At 45.4% G+C, this 24,110-nt stretch overlaps 1 protein-coding gene across 1 annotated transcript in view; it reads right to left on the reverse strand.

The window, feature by feature from the left end:
• SLC16A12 (solute carrier family 16 member 12) overlaps positions 1-22,698 on the reverse strand; it is a 79,935-nt gene extending 57,237 nt beyond the window's left edge. Inside the window, exon 1 of the mRNA XM_023240704.2 lies at positions 22,566-22,698. The gene's annotated coding sequence lies outside the window, so the exon portion shown is untranslated. The remainder of the gene's footprint in view (positions 1-22,565) is intronic.
• Between the last annotated feature and the right edge of the window lie 1,412 nt (positions 22,699-24,110).

Here is a 24,110-nt window from a genome sequence, read left to right on the forward strand (position 1 = left end):
AGTGGCCTAGGGCACCAGAAAGCTGACACCTGGTTATAATAGTTTCCTGCATCTCATCCAATGCCAAGAAAACCTGGTTCTGCTTCACTGGGCAGAGGAATGAGCAGCAGCCGGGCCCCAAGCACTGGAGCATCCGTGGATGGCCTCAACGTGAAGAGTGGCAACATGACAGGGGCAGCCTCAAGTCCAAAATCAGCAAGTATGAGGACCCACGTGAGCGCTGCACAGCCAGAGGCACACAAGTTGCTGCCAACATCTGAACTGATAAACCTTGACTCTGAGTTTCAGGCATTTTTAATTACACGTATTATACATCCTTAATGCAGAAAAAGGAGAGCATAGAGCAAAAGGAGAACAATCATCTACAGGGGCGCCTGGGTGGCGCAGTCGGTTAAGCGTCCGACTTCAGCCAGGTCACCATCTCGCGGTCCGTGGGTTCGAGGCCCGCGTCGGGCTCTGGGCTGATGGCTCAGAGCCTGGAGCCTGTTTCCGATTCTGTGTCTCCCTCTCTCTCTGCCCCTCCCCCGTTCATGCTCTGTCTCTCTCTGTCCCAAAAATAAATAAACGTTGAGAACAATCATCTACAAAGATGACAAAAATCATCTACATCCTGCCACCCAATAGGTACTGTTTTTATTTGGAGTAAATCCTTTGGAGAATTTTTTTTTTTTCTAGATCATGTATGCCTGTCAATACATCTTTTTAAAAACAACACTGAGACTTCATATCCATTACAATGGCGACTATAAAAAACAAAAACAAAACCCAAAAATAACTAGTGCTAGCAAGGACACAGGGAAATTGGAAGGCTTGGGCACTGCTGGTGGGAATGTAAAATGGTGCAGCCTTTGTTGGAACACAGTATGGTGACTCTGCAAAATATTAAAAATAGAATTACCATATGACCAACCAGTTCCACTGCTGGGTATATGCCCAAAAGAAGTGAAAGCAGGGGCTCGAACAGCTATCTGTGCAGCTATCTTCACAGCAGCATTATTCGTAAGGGCCAAGAGGTAGAAGCAACTCAAGTGGTAAACAAAATAAAGTTTATGAACATCATGGAATATTACTCAGCCTTAAAAAGGAAGTTCTGACACATGTTGCAACACGGACGAACCCTGACGACATTATGCTAAGGGAAATAAGCCAGTCACAAAGTGACAAATACGTGACTCCACTTATGTGAGTCAAATTCATAGAAACACAAAGAATGGTGGTTATCAGGGGCTGGACACACAAAGAATGGGAAGTTATTGTTTAACAGGTATGGAGTTTCAGTTTGAAGTGATTAAAAAATAATGTTCTGCAGACAGACGATGGTGATGGTTGCTTAACAATAGGAATGTACTTAATGTTATTGTACTCTTAAAAAGGTTAAAATGGTAAACTGTACATTACATATATTTCACCATACCTCAAAAAAAGAAATCCAAAACTGGGGTGCCTGGGTGGCTCAGTTGGTCGAGTGTCTGACTCTTGATTTCTGCTCAGGTCATGATCCTAGGGTAGTAGCATCAAGCCCCGTGTAGGGCCCTGCACTGAGCATGGAGCTTGCTTAAGATTTTCTCTCTCTCTCTCTCTCTCTCTCTCTCTCTCTCTCTCCCCCCACCCCCGCACCTCTTCCCCACTTATGTTCTTGCTCTTTCTCAAAAAAAAAAAAAAAAATCCAAAACTGTAATCATTTTATCTGTACTTTGTTCTTTTCATTTAGTTTGACATCATGAATGTTAATAAATGTACTCTGATCATCGTAATGGCTGCAAAGTATTTGTGTGAATTTACTATAATTAATGTCACCAATCCTCTGTTGTCGGACAGTTGCATTGCCTCTGACTTTTTTTTAATTTTTTTTTCAACGTTTTTATTTATTTTTGGGACAGAGAGAGAGACAGAGCACGAATAGGGGAGGGGCAGAGAGAAAGGGAGACACAGAATCGGAAACAGGCTCCAGGCTCTGAGCCATCAGCCCAGAGCCTGACGCGGGGCTCGAACTCATGGACCGCGAAATCGTGACCTGGCTGAAGTCGGACGCTTAACCGACTGCGCCACCCAGGCGCCCCTGCCTCTGACTTTTCTTGTCCCAAAAAGATGTTGGATGATTCAATCATGTGACATATCAGGTCACACTACATTCCCAGGGAACCCTACTAGGGTCATTCACAAATATTCTGGTAAGCTTGCACTTCACTCAAGAGAACTTGATGTTTGCTCACCATTAAAAAATATCTATTAAGTCCTAGTACCTTTAATATGTTACAGTTAGTAACAAATATAATGAATAATACTAATTAAAAATATTTATTAAGTGCCTGTATACTTTCAAGTTTACTACAGAGGGAAAAAGTTAGACAAGGTACGAATTGAACATGATACCCTGGGCAATATTCAAAATATTTAGCAAAGGCTGTTAGCTGCACGGATCACTCAGAGGAGAGGCCAGCTGAACAATGGGGTCAGCCGGATCAGAGCATATTGCCTATTAGATTAGCTCTGTTAACCCCAAAGGAACCATTTAACCAGGAGTATGAGGTTAAATGGAAGTTCTAAAGTAAAAGTTTCTGAAGACGGGCACCTGGGTGGCTGGGTTGGTTGAGTGTCTGACATCGGCCCAGGGCATGATCTTGCAGTTTGTGAGTTTGGGTCCCGTATCGGGCTTGCTGCTCTCCGTGCATAGCTACTTCAGATCTGCTGTTCCCCTCTCTCTGTCCTTCCTCCACTCGCATTCTCTCTCTCCCAAAAATAAAAACATTAAAGGGGCGCCTGGGTGGCGCAGTCGGTTAAGCGTCCGACTTCAGCCAGGTCACGATCTCGCGGTCCGTGAGTTCGAGCCCCGCGTCAGGCTCTGGGCTGATGGCTGGGAGCCTGGAGCCTGCTTTCGACTCTGTGTCTCCCTCTCTCTGACCCTCCCCCGTTCGTGCTCTGTCTCTCTCTGTCCCAAAAATAAATAAACGTTGAAAAAAAAATTTTTTTTTAAATAAAAACATTAAAAAACAATTTTGTTTAAGTTTTTGTAGAGCCCCTGTATTTTATTGGTTGCCCAAAGGAATAGGTGCTTATTTGGAAAAAGAGGAGCAAAGCTCTAGACAGGGAACATTTGCTATCCCTATGGGACTGGTCTAGGGCCCAGGGAAGAGGTCTGGTGTCCACATGTACACAGGTGCTGGGGAGCACCCTTGGTCACTGAGACGTTAAAGAGTAGGCCCTTCAGACTTCTGTGAGTGTCTCCTGTTAAAGGCAGATTCAGATTCGGCAGGTCTGAGGTGGAGCCTGAGATCTGAATTTCTGATAAACTCACAAGTGAGGCCTATGTGCTGGTCCACAGACCCCAATTTGAGGAGTGAGGTGTCCTGACGGTAGGTGGAAGAGAAGAGAGAGTAAAGAGAGAGAGCAGGACTCTGAGGAATCTCAATCTCTCAAGGAGGGTCAGGAGAAGTAGAGGTTGCAAGGAAATTGAGAAAGGTAAAGATAAATCCAGGAGAGCACGGGGTCAGAGGTCAAAGAAGAAAGGAACAGCATTATCAACCCTACTGGCAGATCAGGTAAGACTCTAAAAAGAGGCACTTGAGCCCGTCCTAGTCCACTCGGGCTGTCGTAACAAAATACCACAGTTGTGGAGGCGGGAAGTCGGAGGCCAGGGTGCCAGCATGGTGGGGCTCTGGTGAGAGCTCTCCTCCTGGGGTTGGCAGGGGGCTAAATTCTGGCTGTGTGCTCACATGGCCTCTCCTCAGCCCTCCCCGTTCTCCCTCTTCTGCTAAGGACACTAATCTCATCACGGGGCTCCACCTTCACAACTTCACTTAAACTTAACACTTTAAAGGCCCCACCTTCTAAGACCACCCCATTGCGGGTTGGGGCTTCGACATATGCAGGGGAGACACAAACGTTGGGCTCCCAACAGTGCCCACTGGACTTTGTGTAGATGTAAAGATGCCCACGAGGCGTTTGGCAGCAATTTCAGTGGGTGATGGGATTACTTGAGGGCACACAGATTCGCGGTAACAACCCAAGACCACTTCTGTAATACAACGTGGCCTGTCGGGACTCTCAGGTCCCCCCACTGGAACATGCCCCAGGTCGGGACTGCTGAGACACTGGCAAAATCACTGCCTCCGGGCTCAGCACAGCACCCCCCACATGCAAGGCAAGCAGGAGCTCGTGGGTACACACGCCAAGAAGTTCCTGAGACAGGAATCCGGGCCACAGTCATTCACATCCTTAATACCCGTTAAATTGCTAAAGACAGTCTCTCAGGCATCGAAGGCTGAACAGAACAGAGGACTCTAATCCCTGCCAGTGGCCAGCGTTTTCTCTCTCCCAAACTATCAATTTCGCCTCACTTTGCAGACCCAGCAGAAGTTCCATCTGCAAAAATGAGATAAGAGCAGTCACAAATGCTCCTTATCCCCATTTTCCCACAAGAAGCTCAAAGAAAAGGCACATGGTTTCTGAGGTCCAAGCTCTCAAGCGTGTTATTCTAGTGACCTCATCAGAGTCACACGGCTCCCGGTGGGTGGGCGTGGGGGTGGGGGGAGCTCCCAGCGCAGGGGAGCCCCGAGGGAGCTGGGGTGGTTGTCAACGGCACTAGGGCATCACCAATTAACACAATCCATGCAAGGACAGATGGCCTTTTTCCCAATGCTCTATTTTCAATTCAGTAGCAAAACTGGAACGAAATAGACCAGGGGCTGCCTTGTAGAGCCAAAAGTATTTTATAATTATGGTTATTTGGCAAATTAAGGCAACAGAATGAGCAGAATGCCAAAAATTAGCCACCTCAACGTCTATTGTAATTACAAGAATCTCACTTATCCAGAAACATCAGCTATGTGAAAAGGGCCTCCAGGCAAACAAAGCTGGGATCTGGGCAGTTTGGTTACAGGAACACACCAATGTGTCTGACTCATTGACTTTTACTCTAGAGAGAAGTCTAACTGGCTTGGTTATTTGTTTTTCAAGGCAGTGACAAATTAGAATGTAAACTCCAGAAGGGCAGGGATTTCTGTCGGCCTTGTTGGCTGATATATCCCTGGCACGAAGAACAGAACTTGAGGATCTGTCCAATGGCGAAAGAATGTTTTCCTCAATTTGGCGACAGCCCGCTCCCTCCCTATTAGGTCAAGACTCAGCTACTTCACGCTTGAGTTCCCAAAGAGGGGCGATTTTGCAACCCCTGGTTTAACTGCCATGACCGACCATTTCCTTGTGAACGGATACTGTAATTAACTGGTAAGATTTCTTTTGGAATAGATGTATTCTCTCTGTGATCTTGTTTCCAGGAGTTATTTGCTCTGCACCCTGTTTTTTACCTGGCAAGGTGACTGCCTACCTTGTTTCCTACTAGATTATAAACTCCTTCAAACTTGTAATTAGGGCAGCTTGGTTGAATCAAGCTGGAAGGGGAAATTTAGTTCAGTGTCTACCAGTCTTCACTACTGGAAGGTTCTCAAACTGAACTCCACTTGGACAGGAAGAGAGTAATAGTTTTTAATCCCCTCCTATTAATTGGCAAATCACAGGAACTAAGTGGCACTGTAATTTCCCATTTGAATTTTAGCACTTCTTTTGGGTTAACATTCTGTCCAAGGTACGAGACTTTGGGGGCCAACTGATATTTCCAATAAGGGTGAGGAACCCCCTAAATCCATGATAGGCAAATAGTTCTTGCCAAGGCCTAATTCGAGAAAAATTCAAGGGTTTAAGAGTCTTTTTAAGGTTTATTTAATGTTATTTATTTATTTTTGAAAGGGGGGGGGTGGAGATAGAGGGGGACAGAAGATCCTAAGTGGGTTCTGCCTCCTCAGCAGCAAGCCCAGTGAGGCTCGAATTCACGAACCATGAACCATGAACCAAAGTAGGACATTCAACCCACTGAGCCACCCAAGCGCTCCAAGAGCCATGTTTTAAAAATTCAAAATGAAAATAGCTTCTTGAGTCCTATTGGTGGAAGGGGGAGATTTGAAAATGTAAACTGTAAACTTGATTCACTCACAATGTAGAATTTAAGAAACAAACAAGCAAGGGGGGACAGGGTAGGAGACAAGACAAGGAACAGATTCGTTTTTTTTCTTTTTTTTAGTTTTTATTTATTTTTGAGAGAGAGAGAAACAGAGCATCAGCAGAGGAAGGGCAGAGAGAGAGGGAGACACAGAATCTGAAGCAGGCTCCAGGCTCTGAGCTGTCACAGCACAGAGTCTGATGCGGGGCTCACACTCATGAACTGTGAGATCATGACCTGAGCCGAAGTTGGCATTCAACCAACTGAACCACCCAGGTGCCCCCCCCTTTTTTTTTTTAACATTTATTTATTTATTTTTGAGAGAGAGAGAGAGAGAGAGAGAGAGAGAGAGAGAGAGAGAGAGAGAGGGAGAAACACAAGAGGGGAGGGGCAGAGAGAGAGGGAGACACAGAATCTAAAGCAGACTCCAGGCTCTGAGCCATCAGCACAGACATGGGACTCAAACCCACAAACTGTGAGATCATGACCTGTGACCTGAAGTCAGGCGCTTAACCGCTTAACCAGCTTAGCCACTCAGGCACCCCAAGAAACAGATACTTAACTATAGAGAGCACACTGATGGTTGCCAGAGGGGAGGTGAGTGGGGCTGGGGGGATTAAGGAGTGTGCTTGTCCACACTGGTAACATATGGGAGTGCTGAATCACCATACTGAACACCTGAAACTAAGCACTATATGTTAACTATACTAGAATTAAAATAAAATAATAAAAAATAACATAAGCCTCAGATATGAGAGAAGGTGGGGGAAGCAGTATGCCCTTTTGTTCCCTTCTGTGAAGTCTGAATTATTTTAGAGGTAATTTTGAAAATTCAAATCTGGAAAAAGAAAACAAAAAAAGCAAATAAAGAAGGTGCCATTTGAATGTAGAAAGACCTGGTTTGAAATCCAGGCTTTCCCACTGACTTGCTGTGTAACCAACCAGGCAGGAGTGGCCTCTTGGGGCTCCAGTGTCCTACGGGCTACATAGGGTTGTCCTGGGCCCTCCCTCCAACCACTTAGTTGCTGCCACGGCACTCTCTGTGTCCCCTCCAGCCCTGGTCACACTGTGTGCTCTGTTGAGAGTCCCCTGCAAGGTCCCACTCTTTTGCTTTTTCCTATTATCCCACTCAACACACTAGTGTGAAAAACTAGCTGAGGAAATGTACAAAGAGCAAAATACACACACAAATTGGCTATGGTTGCAATTATGATTTTTTTTAAATCTATTTAAGAATAGCCGTGGTTTCTTCCCCTGACTTTCCATTGGCTACGTAGCTTCATTCATCAATAGATCTGGTGGGGTAGGAAGAATTGGGGAGAGAAGTATTTTAGGAACCGTTGAGAGAATTACAGGGGAAGTCAAGTCATCTGAATGGAAGTCGTTCTATTTGCACCACAACACCAAAATAGATCTTCCATATTCATACTGCATCAGCAAAAAAACACAGTATATCTCTTCATTTTCCCCATCAATTTGCTCACATATTGTCTAAGAGTATAGCAGAGCTCCCAGCATGAGGGCCAGAACTACGAATAAAAAGCAGATGTGCATCAAAGATAGCCCTGCAGGGAGTCTATTTGCATGCAGATCAAGAAGCCTCAAGAGCAGCAACTCACACACTAAGGAAAGGATAAATCAAGATGGAGAAGTTTAGTTTCTCCCCAGGATGTTAGGAACTAATAGGGAGGAACTGACATAGGCGGGACCTCCTCAAAATCCAGTAGGGGCTGAGCCACAGTAACAGTGTTTTTATTATAATTGCGAGGGGGGACCCGGGAAAATGTAAGTTGTATGGTATTAGAACAGTTCAGATTTTCTGGAAATACCTTATGATCCCGGGCATATAAAACACCGTAGAATGAGAGAACACATGATCCCCAAGTAACACTACAAGTGTGCCGGGGCGCCTGGGGGGGGGCTCAGTCCGCCGTTAAGCGTCTGACTTCGGCTCAGGTCATCATCTCACGGTTCCAAGCCCTGCATCAGGCTCACTGCTGTTCCTGCAGAGTCTGCTTCGGATCCTCTGTCCCCTTCTCTCTCTGCCCCTCCCTCACTTGCTCTCACTCTCTCAAAAATAAACAAACATTAAAAAACAAAACAAAACACTACAAGTGTGCCATTTTCACCATTCAAAAACCTTCCGTGAACCAATCACGCAATCTGTATAAAAAGTTCAGACCCTCTGACCCAGATTCTCCTTCAGGGAAACTATCTGAAGGACCCAAAACCAAAATATGAAAAAAGTTCACTTTGCAATGATGTTCACAGCAGGGCAATTTGCAACATCAAAAAACCGATGCCCCACCACCTACAGACTTCATTACCTGAGGATCTCATGACCACTAAGCCTCAGTATAAATACAAAATAAGGCTTGACTTCATGAGGCTCAGATGAGGCAGCACAGACAAGCACCTAATAAACACTTATAAATCCCTCTATTTCAAGAGCAGAAACATGCAAACGCTTATAAAAGAAAAGCATCAAAAGCACATGCACACCTGTGTGCGGCAAATCCCCGGTTCAGGGAGCCCTGCACTAGTTAGCCAAAGGCCATCAGTGGCAGAAAACAGAGCAATTGTCAGAGGCACCACAAGCCAGCTGCCACTTCTCAGTCACGCAGTCCGAAAAACTGAAATCCGTACATGAAACAGAGCACCGCCCCCCCTCCTTCTCTGTCCCTAGCCTTACTGTTCCAGATCTCAGCTTAACAGAGATCAGAAATAAAGCACTTAGGAGAATGCCTTGAGTATAATGGTTGCTCAATCTGTGTTTAGTGAGTAATAAAGAAAATGCATTAAATGCCTTCTGCAAGTGCCTGGAACATGTAAGTGCTCAGTAAATGAAACTGTTATCCTTATTATCATCATCATTATTATTAAATGAAAAATTAGCATTTGTATAGCTCCTTAAAGTTTATATAAAGTGTTTTCGAGTCCCACAGTGATCCTGTAAGAGAAAACAGAAGCTCACAGAATAGTTTGTCCAAATCCTTACTGCCAGCAAATGTTGACTTGGGGACTTGACGGTCCTCCAAGGCCCCTTCCCCTTGAGGAGGCTGGAATTTTATAATAATGGCCTCAAGCCTTCTCTCTAACATGGACGTGATTCCCAACATCCCAGTCCATCCCAAGTGGCTAATCAAGAATCATAGCAATCCTGTTCCGCCAGCCAGTCATGGACTGATTTAAGGAAAGGGCAGTGACCCAAACTTTGCCAGTGACAACAAAGTCTTTCGGGAGCTTCTTGGAAAGATTTCGTCACTACTGAGCAGACGTGAAAGATGCCGTCGCTCCCCTTCCATGTGGCCCTTCAAACAACCGTAGCCATCTGAGGACCATGGCAGGGGCAGAGCCAAGAGAATCACAGAGAACTAAAGTCAGAGCGCAGATATTTCTGCTCCTGGACTTTCCACCGCACAAAGAATCCTTGTCCTTACCAGTGAAGCCAGGCCAGGTTGGAGTTTCCGTTCTTATACCCCCAAACCGCCCACCTGATATACTCTCTACAAAAGCCATTTACACATCGGGCCCAGCACACGTGTCCTGTCCCCTGTGCGGTAGCCCCAGATCCTCACATGTGGGTTTTCTAAGCTTACATCAGATCTAATTTTGACTTCCAAAATCCTGAATGGGCAGAGGAGGAAAGCAGACAGTGGTATGCACAGCTGTACAAAGAGAATGCATATTGCTGGTTCCCATCACATGGCTAACTATAGAAGCAAAGACACCACACTGAGTCCCACTCAAGTTTCTGGCCCCTCTCCCATGACCCCCACCCCCACAAATCACAACAAAGCTCGACAGCTGGAAGCCTGATGATCCCCAGTTGCTTCCCCGCCCACAGAGTGCTGTACTGCACACTACCAGAGAAAAGAAAGAGGAGGGAGAAGGAGGAGGAAGAGGGGGTTTCGTGAGAGCACGCAGTCCTTTCTTGGCAGGTTGATAAGGACGATTTGGCGAAAGCATCAGAAGTTACTTGTGAAATGTGCTGTTTTGCCAACCGATACTTGCAAGTTAGTTTTTCAAAAACGACAGTGCAAAATAGAAGCTATTCAACTGTCTTTTGACAATGTTCTATTGAGATCGAGTGATATTTATTGCATGCCGGATATCAGTCAACCTTTTGTATCTTTCCCTAGAACTGTAACATACTTGTCTTACAGCTTTCTAAAGTCCAGACCAGTCCACGGGGCTAGTGGGCACCATCTTCCAACAAGAGAAAGGATCTAGTCAACATGTCCCCAACATCTTGGCTGATCTCAGCCTCAACCTTGAGCTCATCACAACCCTTAAGATTCACCTCCATTCGATAAAGAAGATGTGGAGTATTCTCGGCAGTATTACTGTATTGGAGTATTACTACGTGGATGGAACCGGAGGTGTTATGCTAAGCGAAATTAGCCAGTCAGAGAAAGACAAATACCATATGACTTCACTCATATGAGGACTTTAAGAGACAAAACAGATGAACATAAGGGAAGTGAAGCAAAAATAATATAAAAACAGGGAGGGGAACAAAACATAAGAGATTCTTAAATATGGAGCACAAACAGAGGGTTACTGGAGGGGTTGTGGGAGGGGGGATGGGCTAAGTGGGTAAGGGGCATTAAGGAATCTACTCCTGAAATCATTGTTGCACTACAGGCTAACTAACTTGGATGCAAATTAAAAAAGATAAAGTTAAAAAAAAAAAGATTCACCTCCATTTAATTTAGCCATGTACTCCCAAAGCCACATCATCAATCATCACCAGTGCTAATCCTCACTTCTGGAATCTACAGTTGTTGTGAGATGTCAGTATCCCTCCCAAACCCCAACCTTCTATCCAACAGCAATTCCCTAACTCCTACTGCACCTAGTTTCCAACCTCCCTGAGCGCCCACGTCCCTGGTTTCTCCATTTTCTCCCATTTCCTCAGCTTATCCCACTCCTTAGAGGCTAGAGCTCGTTCTCTGCTATGTCAATTGCTCTTTTTCTGACACCCCCACTCCTTCCAAACCACCAATCCCCAATTTTGAATCAATTCAGACCATCCAAACTTGTCCGTTCCTATAACTGGTAAGGCAAGTTTCGCTAGAGGAAATCTCTCAGCCTTGCAAATTAAATGGCACAGTTATGATTTCCAACACGTAAACTAAGTGCTCGAAGTGACTCAGCAACAATATCAGCACCTGCTCCATCTGCACAATGGTTATTCAAAATCTTAAGTACTCCATGTACCCCTCAGCAGGGTGGCGAACAGCTTTAGGGGCTTCCTGGTTCTGTTTCTTAGCAGCTGTACAACCTCAGCAAGATGCTGAACCCCTCCCGGCTTCAGTTGTCTTGTTTTTAAAATTGGGATAACAACTCCCTCCTCACGTGATTGTTGCAAGAACTCAGAGAGTTATTAACACGTGTAAAGTAGCCTTAACAATGCTTAGAACATATGAACTGTCCCAAAAATGCTGTTACTATTTTATAGGGAAAATGGGGGCTGCTTTTACTCCATTTTTCCCCTTCAGCTTATTCCTCCAGTTCATCCCTATCCATACACATCCTTGATCCCTTTTGTTCCTTTCAAAAGAAAGACATGTCCTTTTATATTTTTCAGGTTAGTATCCCCTCTTCTAGTTTCTATATTTTGAACCTAGACTTTTATACTGGATCCTCTTTAGCCTACACAGTTACTCAAGTATCTCTCATCTTGAAAGCAGGAAGGAGAAATGTGAGAGGGGAAAGAAGGGAAGAGAAGACAAGGGAAGAAACCCCCCTCCAACCGTGCCACCTTCCCAGGTGCCCCCAGTGACTTTTGTCCCTTCACAAACCCAGCCTCTTAATGATCTGTCTACACTGTCTCCTCATCCCTCTTCTCACTCCCTCCTCAATGGAATGGAATTTGGCTTCTCCCTCCCCTACATACTGCTCACACCGTGTTAGACATCGTCACCAACGACTCCTAATTGCCAGTGGTAACTCTGCCATCCTTAATTCATTGACCTCTCGGCAGCATTTGGCAATCTCTCGTTGTTGAAACTCTTTCTTCCTTGAATTTCTGTGACAGGAGTCCTCCCTGTGTATCCTTCTTCCCTACATACCCATACTTCTTACTTTCTTTTGCTAGATCCTTCTTCCTTTGACCACTCATTCGATGGTGTATCATTTATTCATTCATCCAACAAACACTACTGAACTCTTACCATGTCTCAGGCACCGTGACAGCCACTGGGACAAGTAAGGCAGGCACAGCTGAAGCACAAGTCCAGGAGGCACTATTCACCGTGAGACACAACTACTCAGACACATGAGTGGAACTTTCTGGAACTGTGCAAGGATTTTTATCTTTGATCCATCTCACATCTCTCTATAAACACTCTCCTTGGGTGCTTACTTCCACACACAGGACTTAAACCGTGAACAATGGCAGTGACACTGTAAAGAAGACATAGCCTCTGCCCTCACCGTTGGGCTAGTGAAAAAGATCAACATGTAACTAGAGTGGGAAAAGAAAGGCATGATGACCAAGAGGTGCCCTGGGTATAACATGAACGAACACACCCCAGTTATCCTCCACAATTTTTGGACCCATTTCACACGTCATCCTTTACGTGCTCCCTGGGTAATTACATCCAATTATGTCTTGTTCATCCAATCCTGTCATGCTCAACTGAGCCTATTGGCTGGTGATGCCCACCTTCTGGATTGCTTGCCCAGATTATCAAATTGCCTAACCAGCCATCTCCACCACATCCCTATAAGGGCAGCAAGCACGGAGAATATAAATATGAATAAAGCAGAAGTCTTACGTGAGGCATTAACCTTACTTCCCATCTGTACCATTTCAACAGGCCCCCAGTGTGTCACCCTCTTGGACCTTTCTTCAAGCCTCATTCAGACATACATGTTTGAAACACAAGCTAATTTTATCACCCAACCCCCATTCCCACCCCATCCCCCTGTTTAAAGGCCTCCAAGGACTACTCTTAGCAACAAAAGCAAAACTGAAACTCAGTGGTGTGGTACACAAAGACCCTAAATGATCTTGCTCCTGCCAGTTCTTCTGGTCCTATCTAGCATCTAGCCATATGCATACACTGCAGGTCCGCCCTGAAGTCCCATCCACAGTGTGACTTTCCCACCCCAGTGCCTTTGCACGTATTGTGCCTGCACCTGTTGTCTGCCTCATGAATTTCTACCCTTCCTTAATGCTTTGATCAACCTAGGCAGCATGAAGTGTCTCTGGCTCTGAACCAGGTAGGTAGCAGGTGGTCTTTAGGGGGCTCTTCACAATGCCGTGACTATTTGTCCACACATCCGGATCCCCTAGGAGATTGTAAGCCTTTGGATAAAATCCTCTCTATTCTCTGTGGGCCTTCAGCACCTGACACAAGTACCTAGCACATGCACGCAAGTACTCAGCACACACTTGCCTGAGGAAGCGGTAAACTCACTGAGTTATTTTAACACTACTTAATCCCAATATGTTTTTTATTAGGGGCTTTACAAGTAATGAATTCCATTTCATCTAATTCAAATGTCTCTTCCCAGCTTAAAAACCATTAAAATTTAAAAAACCCAAACTGACGCATTACCTTAACATTGCCTGTATATGCCACCCGTTAGGTATGCCATCGTGCAAGAGTTTATGAAGAAAGCAGAATGTGCCAGAACAGTTCCAAGATGCTGATTTGGATGCAGCAGCTATTCAGTGTCATTTGAAACTTTAATTAGACCTTCACCTCTAATAAAATTAGAATATATGGTTTTCTGTACTTTATCTTTTTTGAGTGGGGAAGAAGTCAACCAAAAGAAGTAGAAATGAGAAGAAATAAATGTGTGGTGCTTAATTTTTTGATACAACGACCAACCTCCTTATTGTTGGAACCCCCTAACTATGAAGCAAAATACTTTTGCCCGTATCTTATTTATGAACATTTATTTATTCTTTACCATGGTACTTTGAGCTTTTCTAAGAGGGTTCATGAGTTAATAAATTATGTTAATACGCTGTTGCCCGTTGAGACTTGTAAGTAAATTTGCCAAACAGCTGGCCAGCACTGAAGGCAGGGTCTGTGTCAATGAAACAGAATAAAGCTTCAGACCCTTTGGAATGCAGACTCACCCTGGGGCTTCAGTGGGACCTTACCGAGAGCCTAGCAGTCACCACTCTCGTTCCAGAGGGGAGAATGAAGACGTGGGGGCAACGTCTGAATTTTAAAAGTCAAGAAACCATAATGCTTCTTAACAAATCATTGTAGGCCAAAAATACTGCAATGGCTCTCTCACTACCAAATCCATGAGGCAATCACTCAAGTTTATCTTCTTGTTCTGCTCGTCAACACACATACAGAAGGAGCCCTCTAGGTGGGGCGCTTGGGCGGTTCAGTCATTTGAGTGTCCAACTCTTGGTTTTGGCTCAGGTCGTGATCCCAGGGTTGTGGGATCAAGCCCCACGTTGGGATCCACACTGAGTGTGGAGCTTAAGATTCTCACTCTCTCTCTCTGCCCTCCCCGCCGCCTCTCCTCTGCTTGCACATGCGTGTACTCTCTCTCTCTAAAATTAAAAAAAAAAAAAAAGAATAAGCCCTCTAGGATGTAGGGTATTCAAAGAAACAGAAAACATCCTTGGATGGTTTCCACAGTCTATGTGCTCTGACCTCATCCCCTACCCCCACCCACACACATATACAGTCATACTCCAACTCTTTTGACAGTTATGCCCAAGTATACGTGGGGAAATGGCAAAGTAAAGAGGAAACTCCATTGACCAAAATGTGACTACAGAGGGTACCTGACCCAGAAGAGCCATTCCTCACGATTTCATCTTTGACTCACTTCATGTCTCTCTATAGACGCTCTCCTTGGGCGATTACTTCCATAGATGCGGGACTTAAACTGAGTCTCTACGCGGATAACTCCCAATCTATGCTTCTTGCCCAGAATATCTAACTGTGCATTTGACTGTCTGTCTGCACAGGCACAGAGGATATAAAGTTAGTAAGACCAAGGTCTTCCCATGCTTTTTCAACACAGGTGCACAGTAGCAGTTAGAAACAATAAGGAGCTACCAGAATGACATAAACCAAATTTGGCAGGGTTGCAGAAGCAGAAACTTACAAACACGTGGCCTAATCATTTACCAACTTGTTTTCACCACGAAAGCCTTTGTTCAGATAAAATCTGACTTGGAAATCCAAAATGCGAAACCAAGAATAGCACACCTGCTCAGGTTGCAGTCGAGACCACCAAAGGGAACCCCAAACCGGATGCAGGACATCTTTCCCCCTCACTGTCCCCATGCCCCATAACAGCCCCTGCGACTCCTTGAAACTCCCAGAAATCTGCAAAACACAGTTCAAAAATGACTGGCCAACACCCATGAAGGTGCTACTTTTAATACAAAAATCAACGGGGAAAGCACATTTGGGGACAGCGAACTGGTAACAGTGGGTGAGAATTCCCAACAGTATTAGAAGTAAAATAAGAACAAATGTCATTAAACATAAAGTCAGTTCTAAGAAGTGCACTAGATCAGCGTCTTTCACTGTGTCTATCACCTTATCACATTTTCTCAAAGACAGTAAATCTTAATGGTAAGGAAAAACTTAAAAGTAGACACTATTGGGGCGCCTGGGTGGCGCAGTCGGTTAAGCGTCCGACTTCAGCCAGGTCACGATCTCGCGGTCCGTGAGTTTGAGCCCCGCATCAGGCTCTGGGCTGATGGCTCGGAGCCTGGAGCCTGTTTCCGATTCTGTGTCTCCCTCTCTCTCTGCCCCTCCCCCGTTCATGCTGTGTCTCTCTCTGTCTCAAAAATAAATAAACGTTAAAAAAAATTTTTTTTAAAGTAGACACTATTTTTTTAAGTCACATAAGGCAAGGTTTAAGCTGCTTGCTTCTACGAGTCTTAGGTATTTCTTACACAGAAACCATGTATTTTCAAAATTTATCTTGATACAGTTAAACAAAAAGTATTCAGAAACAAGTTTGAACATTAAGATTCCTATCAACTTGAGGAAATGCATAATAAACAAGGACACATCTTTAAGTTATTATAGAGGAAACCGATTGTTGTAGAAAAGGCCAAATTACTGTCCTCAAGAAAAACAATCACCAAAACATAGAACAAGTAGGGTGACTGATCAATTATTGGTTGGTTGACTGTAATAACACCAACTTGGTCTATTTGTTTTTGGGTTGTTTTTTGGGTTTTTTATGTTTTTTTGGGAGAGGGTGCGCAGACCCATGTGAGCAGGGGGGAGGGGCAGAGGAGAGAGAGAGAGAAAATTTCAAGCAGGCTGCGTGCTCAGCGAGGAGCCCTAGGCAGGACCAATCTCACAACCCCGGGATCATGACCTGAGCCAAAATCAAGAGTTGCATGCTCAACTGACTTGGCCACCCAGGCACCCCTTGATTTGGTTATTCTGACATTGTACTGACATGAGCTCAGTGAATTCCTCCCACAGGAGGAAAATCAGCGAAAATTCATTCGACCATTGGGAAAGCTTCCCATATACTGAGTGAGTACCATACAGAGAAATTGTAGTACTAATTAAAAAGAAGAAAAAAGTCTCATGTTTCATATTTTCTTTTTTTTTTTTTTTAATTTTTTTTCAATGTTTTTTATTTATTTTTGGGACAGAGAGAGACAGAGCATGAACGGGGGAGGGGCAGAGAGAGAGGGAGACACAGAATCGGAAACAGGCTCCAGGCTCCGAGCCATCAGCCCAGAGCCCGACGTGGGGCTCGAACTCATGGACCGCGAGATCGTGACCTGGCTGAAGTCGGACGCTTAACCGACTGCGCCACCCAGGCGCCCCACATGTTTCATATTTTCATCAAGTATGTTAAGAAATCATACTTTGTTTCAATAAAAGTTGTTCTGAAAAAGTGTAAAATTATTAAGTATTATATAAATCAGGTTCACAACCCTGCCTACACATGAGGTTCACCAGGGGAGGCTGAAAAACCACTGGTGCCCTGGCCCTAACCCAGACCTAGTGAATCAGAATTTTTGAGGATGGGTCCTTGGCACAAATACTGTTCTTCCCTCCCAGGTGATTCTAATGTGAAGCTAGCGCTGAGAACCGCTGAATCAACTAGTCTTGAATCAAGTGACTGATCACTCAGTAGTCAGGCCTCAACTTGGACAAACCACTTTTCTTTTTAATTTCCTTAAGTAATCTCTACACCCAACTTGGGGCTCAAACTCATGACCCCAAGTTCAACAGTCGTGTGCTCTACCCACTGAGCCAGCCAGGTATCCCTGGGACAAACACCTTCTTTTTGATGGCAGTGATGCCTGTGAGTGGGCTTCCGCATTCGTGACCCGTTAATAATGATGGTCAAGATTGCTTTTTGCTAGTTGTCTGGTTGACCAACATCAGACTGAAGAAATAGCTCTCTATTCTCCCTTCAAGCAGATCTAACTTAGTTGTGAGTGTGGGTTTGGGTTATGTTTGCTTGTTTTGGGGGTTTTTTTGGGGGGGGCAGTTCCTTCATGGGCTATGAATGCAGGTGTTTTGAAGTCACAAGTTTAGAACGATGACATTACTATTTCAAGAAACACGACTGGTTTCAGTAGGTAAATATGAGCTTACTCCCGTGGAAAGTATTCCATCCAAAAAAGTAAAATTACAAAAATAACACCCCTTGGCCTCCCAGATAGGTAATTACAGCTTTAATCTGTAATGTGCTAAATAAACCAGAAAATGGTGGATTGCGCTCAGAAATATTTGAAAAATTATAAAGTTAACAAATGTTTAAGTATTGGGGTGGTTAAGATTTTATGTGGCTACTCTGTTTACATATAGTAGTCATAAGATATCTTGGGGGGAGACAGACAGTGACTTTTATGGGGATTTAAAGCTTGAAGACTAGGTTCAGGTCCCCTTTATAAATAGGAAGTAACTAACATTACATCCATAAGAGAGGCTTATAAACATGGAAGTTCTCTCCAGAAACAGAGGGATGAGCTATTTTCAAGATACACAGGTACTCTAAGAAACTGAAAAATTAAGATCTCTCTTAACGGGGGCAGTCAGACGTCAGTAAAAACAGAGTCAAAAAGTTGATACGACATATTTCAAACATTGTATTTCAACATTAGTCACATAAATACGAGCAAAATCACTCACTAACCTCTAGCTATCAGGTCACGACCGGAGTTCTGGGTTGCCTTCTTGGTGAAACCACACCCAGATTTCCTGCTTCTGTTTCTTAAAAGCACTTGTACCTTAAAGTCACTTGTGGAAAAACCTGAGTGCAAAATCTTTCTGGATTTGCTTTATTATAGTTTTCCAATCATTTATAGCTGTCGGTTCCATGCCTAAATAGTAGCAGCCTGTTTGCTGACTTTTCTTTCTCTATTTAGCTTCATTATCTTTGGGGGAGGAGGTTGAGATAAAATTTACTGTTTTAATCATTTTAAAGGCTACAGTTCGGTGCACTCACATACTACAAAGCCATCACCATTATCTAATTCGAGAACAAAGCCATCATCCCCAAAAGAAACCATGTAACCCTCACCAGTCACCCTCAACTTTCCCCACCCCCATAGCACGGCAACCACGAAACTACTTTTTGTTTCTATGAATTTGCCTATGGTGGGCGTATCGTACAACATGTGGTCTTTTGTGTCTGGCTTCTCTCATTTAGCATAATGTTTTCATGGTTCAACCGTGTTGTAGCGTGTGTTGATACTGTTTTTAAAAATAACTTACTTTTGGGACACCTGGGTGGCTCAGCAGATTAAGCGCTGGCTCAGGTCATGACCTCACGGTGCATGGATCCGAGCCCTGCATTGTCACTGTCAGTGTGGAGCCTGCTTGGGATTCTCTCTCTTTCCCTCTCTCTCTCTGCTCCTCCCCCACCTGCACTTTCTCTCTCTCAACAATAAATAAATAAACTTAAAAAAAATGACTTACTTTTATGCGCCTATACGGCAATCGATTTAGTTTTTATAGAAAAGGCATTCTTTGGCATTCCCGTCTCTTTGCTTTATGTGACATTTCATTAAATTGCAAAATTACACCAGCAAGTTCTGCTGGAATAAACAGGACTATGAGCAAACGCCACTGTAAGCATACACCTGGGCTGATAAAAGCAAAGTACACCAGTTTCTTGTGATGATAGCTACTTGCCATAGTGGCCCCTGTGCTCTGAGCAGCAACCAATAGGTGTTTCAGAGGGAAGGAGGGCACTGGCTAACCCAATGTGTTGTTTTAGTGTGGGTCAGTACTCCATTACCCAGGAGTACTGGGGGGGGGGGGGGAGATGGAGGGGATGGCATGCAGAGGGGGTAGAAGTGATAAGTGTTTATTACTTACTCATTAAGTAAAGAAGGAGCACATTAAATAATTAATTAATGGCGTGTAACTTCCTACCTGGCTACAGCAACTCATCCCATTCATGAGTGTGGAGTAAAAGAAGGGGTAAAGGAGACGGGTTCCTGATGGGTGTCTGAAGTGGTGGGCGGATGAAGAAAATCAACTCATCTTGGGTGCCTAGCAGCCGTCAGAAATCGTGACTCTCCTCCAAGTGTTTAACAGAGACCACTTTCAAATAGGACATTGTTAGATAATGACACTTCCCGAAGTCCTTTGATGTAGAACAAATTAGAAACAGACAGAGAGGACATCTTTGTACTCGTAATCTCCCAACATCAAATGTGGATTTGGTTTTTCTCAATTCAATTATTATACCCCTTTAACGGGTGAGTTTTGAGATATACGACAAAGGTTCTCTCATAAGCAAATAGCTTCCAAATTAGCGATTTTTAAAAGCAAAGCAGTTGGTTAGGTAAGGAATGTATAAACAGCCCCAAAAGCTGCACTGAATACTTTTTTTGGCTGTATACGACTGAAAAACTGCCAAGTTCATTTTGATAAGCCTTTGTTAAAAACAATAAACATGCCTAAGCTTGCAAACCATGCCGTTTTGAAGAAAAAGCAAGTGAGAGAATTAGAAAATGCTTAAAACTGGAATGTCTGAATAAAAACTTCCCTGGTAACGGATTTACCAAGAAGTCACAACACTGTGTGGCCTATGGGATAGTCAGGGGGATGGGAGACAAATGTAAAGTGAGAAAAAATGAAAGCAGAACACCATCTTCATAAATAAATAAGAAGCTACATCTTACAAACTAGTACAATTACAGTATGTAACACTAACACGGGTACCCTAACACTACTGAGAAAACTAATCCTTCCATGCTTAAGTTTAATGTCACCAAGGCGGCGATATCCCTGCACTAAAGATAATGTAATTTAAGAGACTCCGAATGAACATCCATAAAATAACCAAATGTGGGACTTGCTCTTCGTGAGTGTATAGGAGGGTATTGGTTTATAGAAGTCCAAGTAACTTCACTGAATTCGCTTCTTTCTTTTCAGTGATTATAAAATCAGCAGAATCATAGGATTGGAAGGAAGATAATCTGGAACATTTATGTCCATTTCCCTACTTTAGGCAAAACTGAAATTCTCTCTCTTTTTTTTTTTTTTTTTCAAGTAGGCTCCACACCCAGCACAATACAGGGCCTGAACCAACGACCTGGAGACCAAGACCTGAGCTGAGATCAATGGTCAGATGCTCAACCAACTGAACCACCCAGGTGCCCCTGAAATTCTCTTCTACCTGCCAAACGAAATCTGGAAAAAATTCTCATGAATGAATTGTAACTTGAGCTCCGCAGGAACAACTTTCTTTGTTGTGTTCACTGATCTATCCCAAATGCCCAGAATACACCAGGCACATAGTAGGCATTATATACTGCAGCAGGTAAATATCTGTTAAATTGAACTAAACTGAAAAACATAAAAAAATGTGCAATGCATAAAACGCTAAATAAGTCAGCTTAAAGTTCCCGTCTCAGCTCTACAATATGGTCGTGGTGTTCCTTATAACACACAAATGATCCTCAAGTTGGCTCCAATAGCATACATTACACCTTTTACTCTAACCAATCATCGCCATCAGGAGCTGAGAATCAGAAGACGTTTCAGGGAGAAATGGTATATTCAGTCCACCTGTTTTCATTGCTTTGCTTTTCTGGATGTTCACCTAGGACATATCTGCATATTCATCGTTGTTCAGGTAGAATGTAAATATTATTTAAAATTAAGGGTTCACATTTTTTAAAATTGGACTCCAAATACAATTTGACTAAATCAACCTCTCGTTTATTTCAAAATCACACCAGTTAAAATAAATAAATAAGAAGAAAATGATATGATCATAAGTGATTCCAGTACTATCATTGTTGTTCAAAATGCCTAGCGGCAATACGCTTTGAAAGTCTAAGGAAGTGGGAAGGAGAAGGCCTGGATTGTGGGCTTGGTTCCATCACCAGTTACCAGTAGGAGTTTAGCCAATCCTTGACCACCAGAATCTGAGCTTCCGGGCCTGCAAGGAGAAGGGTTTGAAGAGATGATCTCTAAAACCCTTAGCAATTTCCAAGATCCTGTGATTAGGTGAGCAAATCCCAGTCACTTAATTACTCCTTATTTAATCGTTTGTTTTCTTTAACAAACATACATTGGGCACCTTGGGAAGGGTCAGACACCATTCTGGCGTGACATGGGGGGGGGGGGGGAGGGGGGAGGGGCGAGACAAACTCCGCAGGGTCGGTTGATGATTTTAAAAGCTAGTGACCTCAGATACCTATGGAGACAGTGTATTTCTAAATTTGTCAGGCCTGAAGTCTTTTCTTCCTGGGTTAAGCTGGCTGCGCCTTCAGAGTACCCCGCTCTCAGCCAAGAAACAAGTTAAGTTGCACAAATGAGAAGCCCATCAGAATGGAATGGTTTAACCAGTGTTCTAGTAGGTTCCATCCGTCTCAACATTAAAAAAAAAAAAAGTTATAAGATGGTCAGAAAGCTGGGCTGTGAAGACAGAAGGCTAACCAAATAGCCCCAGGTTTTACTGGGATCGTGCTTTAAAATTGTGCTTGCCAACACTTGACCCTGAGTCCGCACTACTTTCCTTGAGGACAAGAAACAGCTGAAAAATTAAATTCAATCAACTGAGGCTGGTGTGTTGTTAGTACACCGCCCACGAGGAATAAATATTATTACCCGAGACAGACGAAGATTTAAAAAAAGACTGAAAACCGAATCCAGCCGACAAACGGTCTCTATTACATCGGGCAGTCCGCCTTTGGAAAGCACAGGAGATGGAGATCAAAGCCGCTTCCTCTCCAGCCACCTGCCCAGAAACTGCCGGAGCGCTGGCCCGACACCGACACGACGAGCGGGCACACGTCCGTCTCCTAACCCTGCAGGCGTCCCGAGGGACCCGGGTTGGGGTGGGGGCTCCCGGAGCGAGGCTGGGCGCTGGGGGCCGCGGCAGCCGACGGAGCGCCCTCCGCCAGCTCCACCAAGCGCAGCCCGAGAGCCCCGCCGCGCAGGATGCCTGGGTCAACTGAGCCCCGCGCCGCCGGGGAGCTGGGAGAAGAAGAGCCGAGGGGGCTCCGGGCGCCAGAGCCGCCGGCGGGAGGGTGCGCCCGGTGCAGCCCAGCGGGGCCGACCCCGGCGCCCCGCAGCCCGCCCAGGGCGCGCGAACCCCCTTCCGCCCGGCCCCGCCGCGTCCTCACCTCGCGTGGACCGCTGTATCCCGGGCCGTGGCGCGCGGACATGCCTCCGGGGCGCACCCACCCGGCCGTGTCCCTGCGCCGTGGCCCCCGTCCCGGGCCCCAGCCGCCGCGGTCCGCGCTTCCGAGGATGGGCGGGGAGTGCTCGGGGCGGAGGCGCCGGCGGGGCTGGGGCCGGGGGCCCCGCGGGCAGCGCGGGAGGAGGAGGAGAGCGCGGCCGGGAAGAGCCCAGCGCCCGGGTTGGGAACAGCCCAGCGCCCGGGTGCCGAAGCGCACGGGCAGGTTCAGCCCCCGCCGCGCCAGCTCCGCCGCGGACTCTGTCGGGCGGGCGAGAGGGGTTTATCACTGCGACCCGCTCTGCGCGCCGCGGCTTGGCGCGGGGTGAGGGGCGCGGGGGCGGAGGGACGCCTGGCGGTTATGTAACGGGTCGGCCCGCTGTGTCCCGAGCCAGCTCGCTCCAGGACTGCCCTACCCTCCCCGGGGTCCGCCGTGACCCTTAGCAGCCTTGCGCGCCCCTGACCTAGGCAAGCAGAGGGGGCCCGGTGTTCTCAAACAGAACTTTTCCCTGCAGCGTCAGCGAGCAGGATCTCCAGGGGAAAAATCGAGGGCTCCCTTAGACCATCTGGCACGGATCTGTATTCTGCCGGCCAGCGCTTCCCATTTCACAGCACCGGAAACTGAGGCCATTCGGGGCCTTGTCTCTTGGAGTTACGTGGACCTGGATTCAAATCTCCTGAAAAGCTTGTGACCTTGCGCAAGTTACTTAAGTCTCTGAGCCTCAAGTTTCTTCACCTGTGAAACAGGAATAATAATAGGGCCCACTTCCTGGGTTTGCCTAGAGGACCGAACGAAGGAGGTGCAGGTGCCCCGTGTGTAACTCGCCCCCAGTAGACGTTCCTGCTGTTGATTATGTTGCGGTTCGCCCAGGTCCTCAGACTTCGCCTTGAAGGCGGCCGTCTCAAAGGCCTGAAGAAGCAGCTTCCCGAGCTTGCTCAGAGGTACCCCACGTAAGGCAGATTCTAGGCTAACCTTTCTGGAACTCACTCGGGCGGAAGCAGGTTCCAGCTGCCAGTCTGATTCCAGCTTCTTGGGCTCTACACCGTCGCTACTCAACAACATCGTTGTCATCTGGGAGCTTGCTAGAAATGCAAAATCTCCGGCCCAACCCGGGCACCTCTAAATCGTAATCTCCTTCTTCACAAGCATCCCTAGGTCACTTAGTCGGTTTCAGGAAGTTTCAGAAAGAGTTGGAGTTTTTGGAAAATTTGAGAAGGGGACTGCAAAGTTACTGAGCAGTAGCCACACGGTACTTTAGGATATTTAAAAAACAGGCTAAGTCAAGTCCTTCCTCATTTTACCCTCTGGCTGTTTTGTTTCTTCTCCTTCCCGCAATCGCCTGCTCTTTATAAATCTGGACTGACGTCCCATTTTTCAGTGCAAAAACCTCTGGGTTGCATCTAAGTAATGATTAGCGAATCTATGTCTAAAACACACCTAAGAATTAGAAAATATGGCTCGTAAAAGAATTCATTAGCATTGAAAATGGAC

This window comes from Felis catus, chromosome D2 (assembly GCF_018350175.1).
Source record: "Felis catus isolate Fca126 chromosome D2, F.catus_Fca126_mat1.0, whole genome shotgun sequence".
NCBI classification, from domain to species: Eukaryota; Metazoa; Chordata; class Mammalia; order Carnivora; family Felidae; genus Felis; species Felis catus.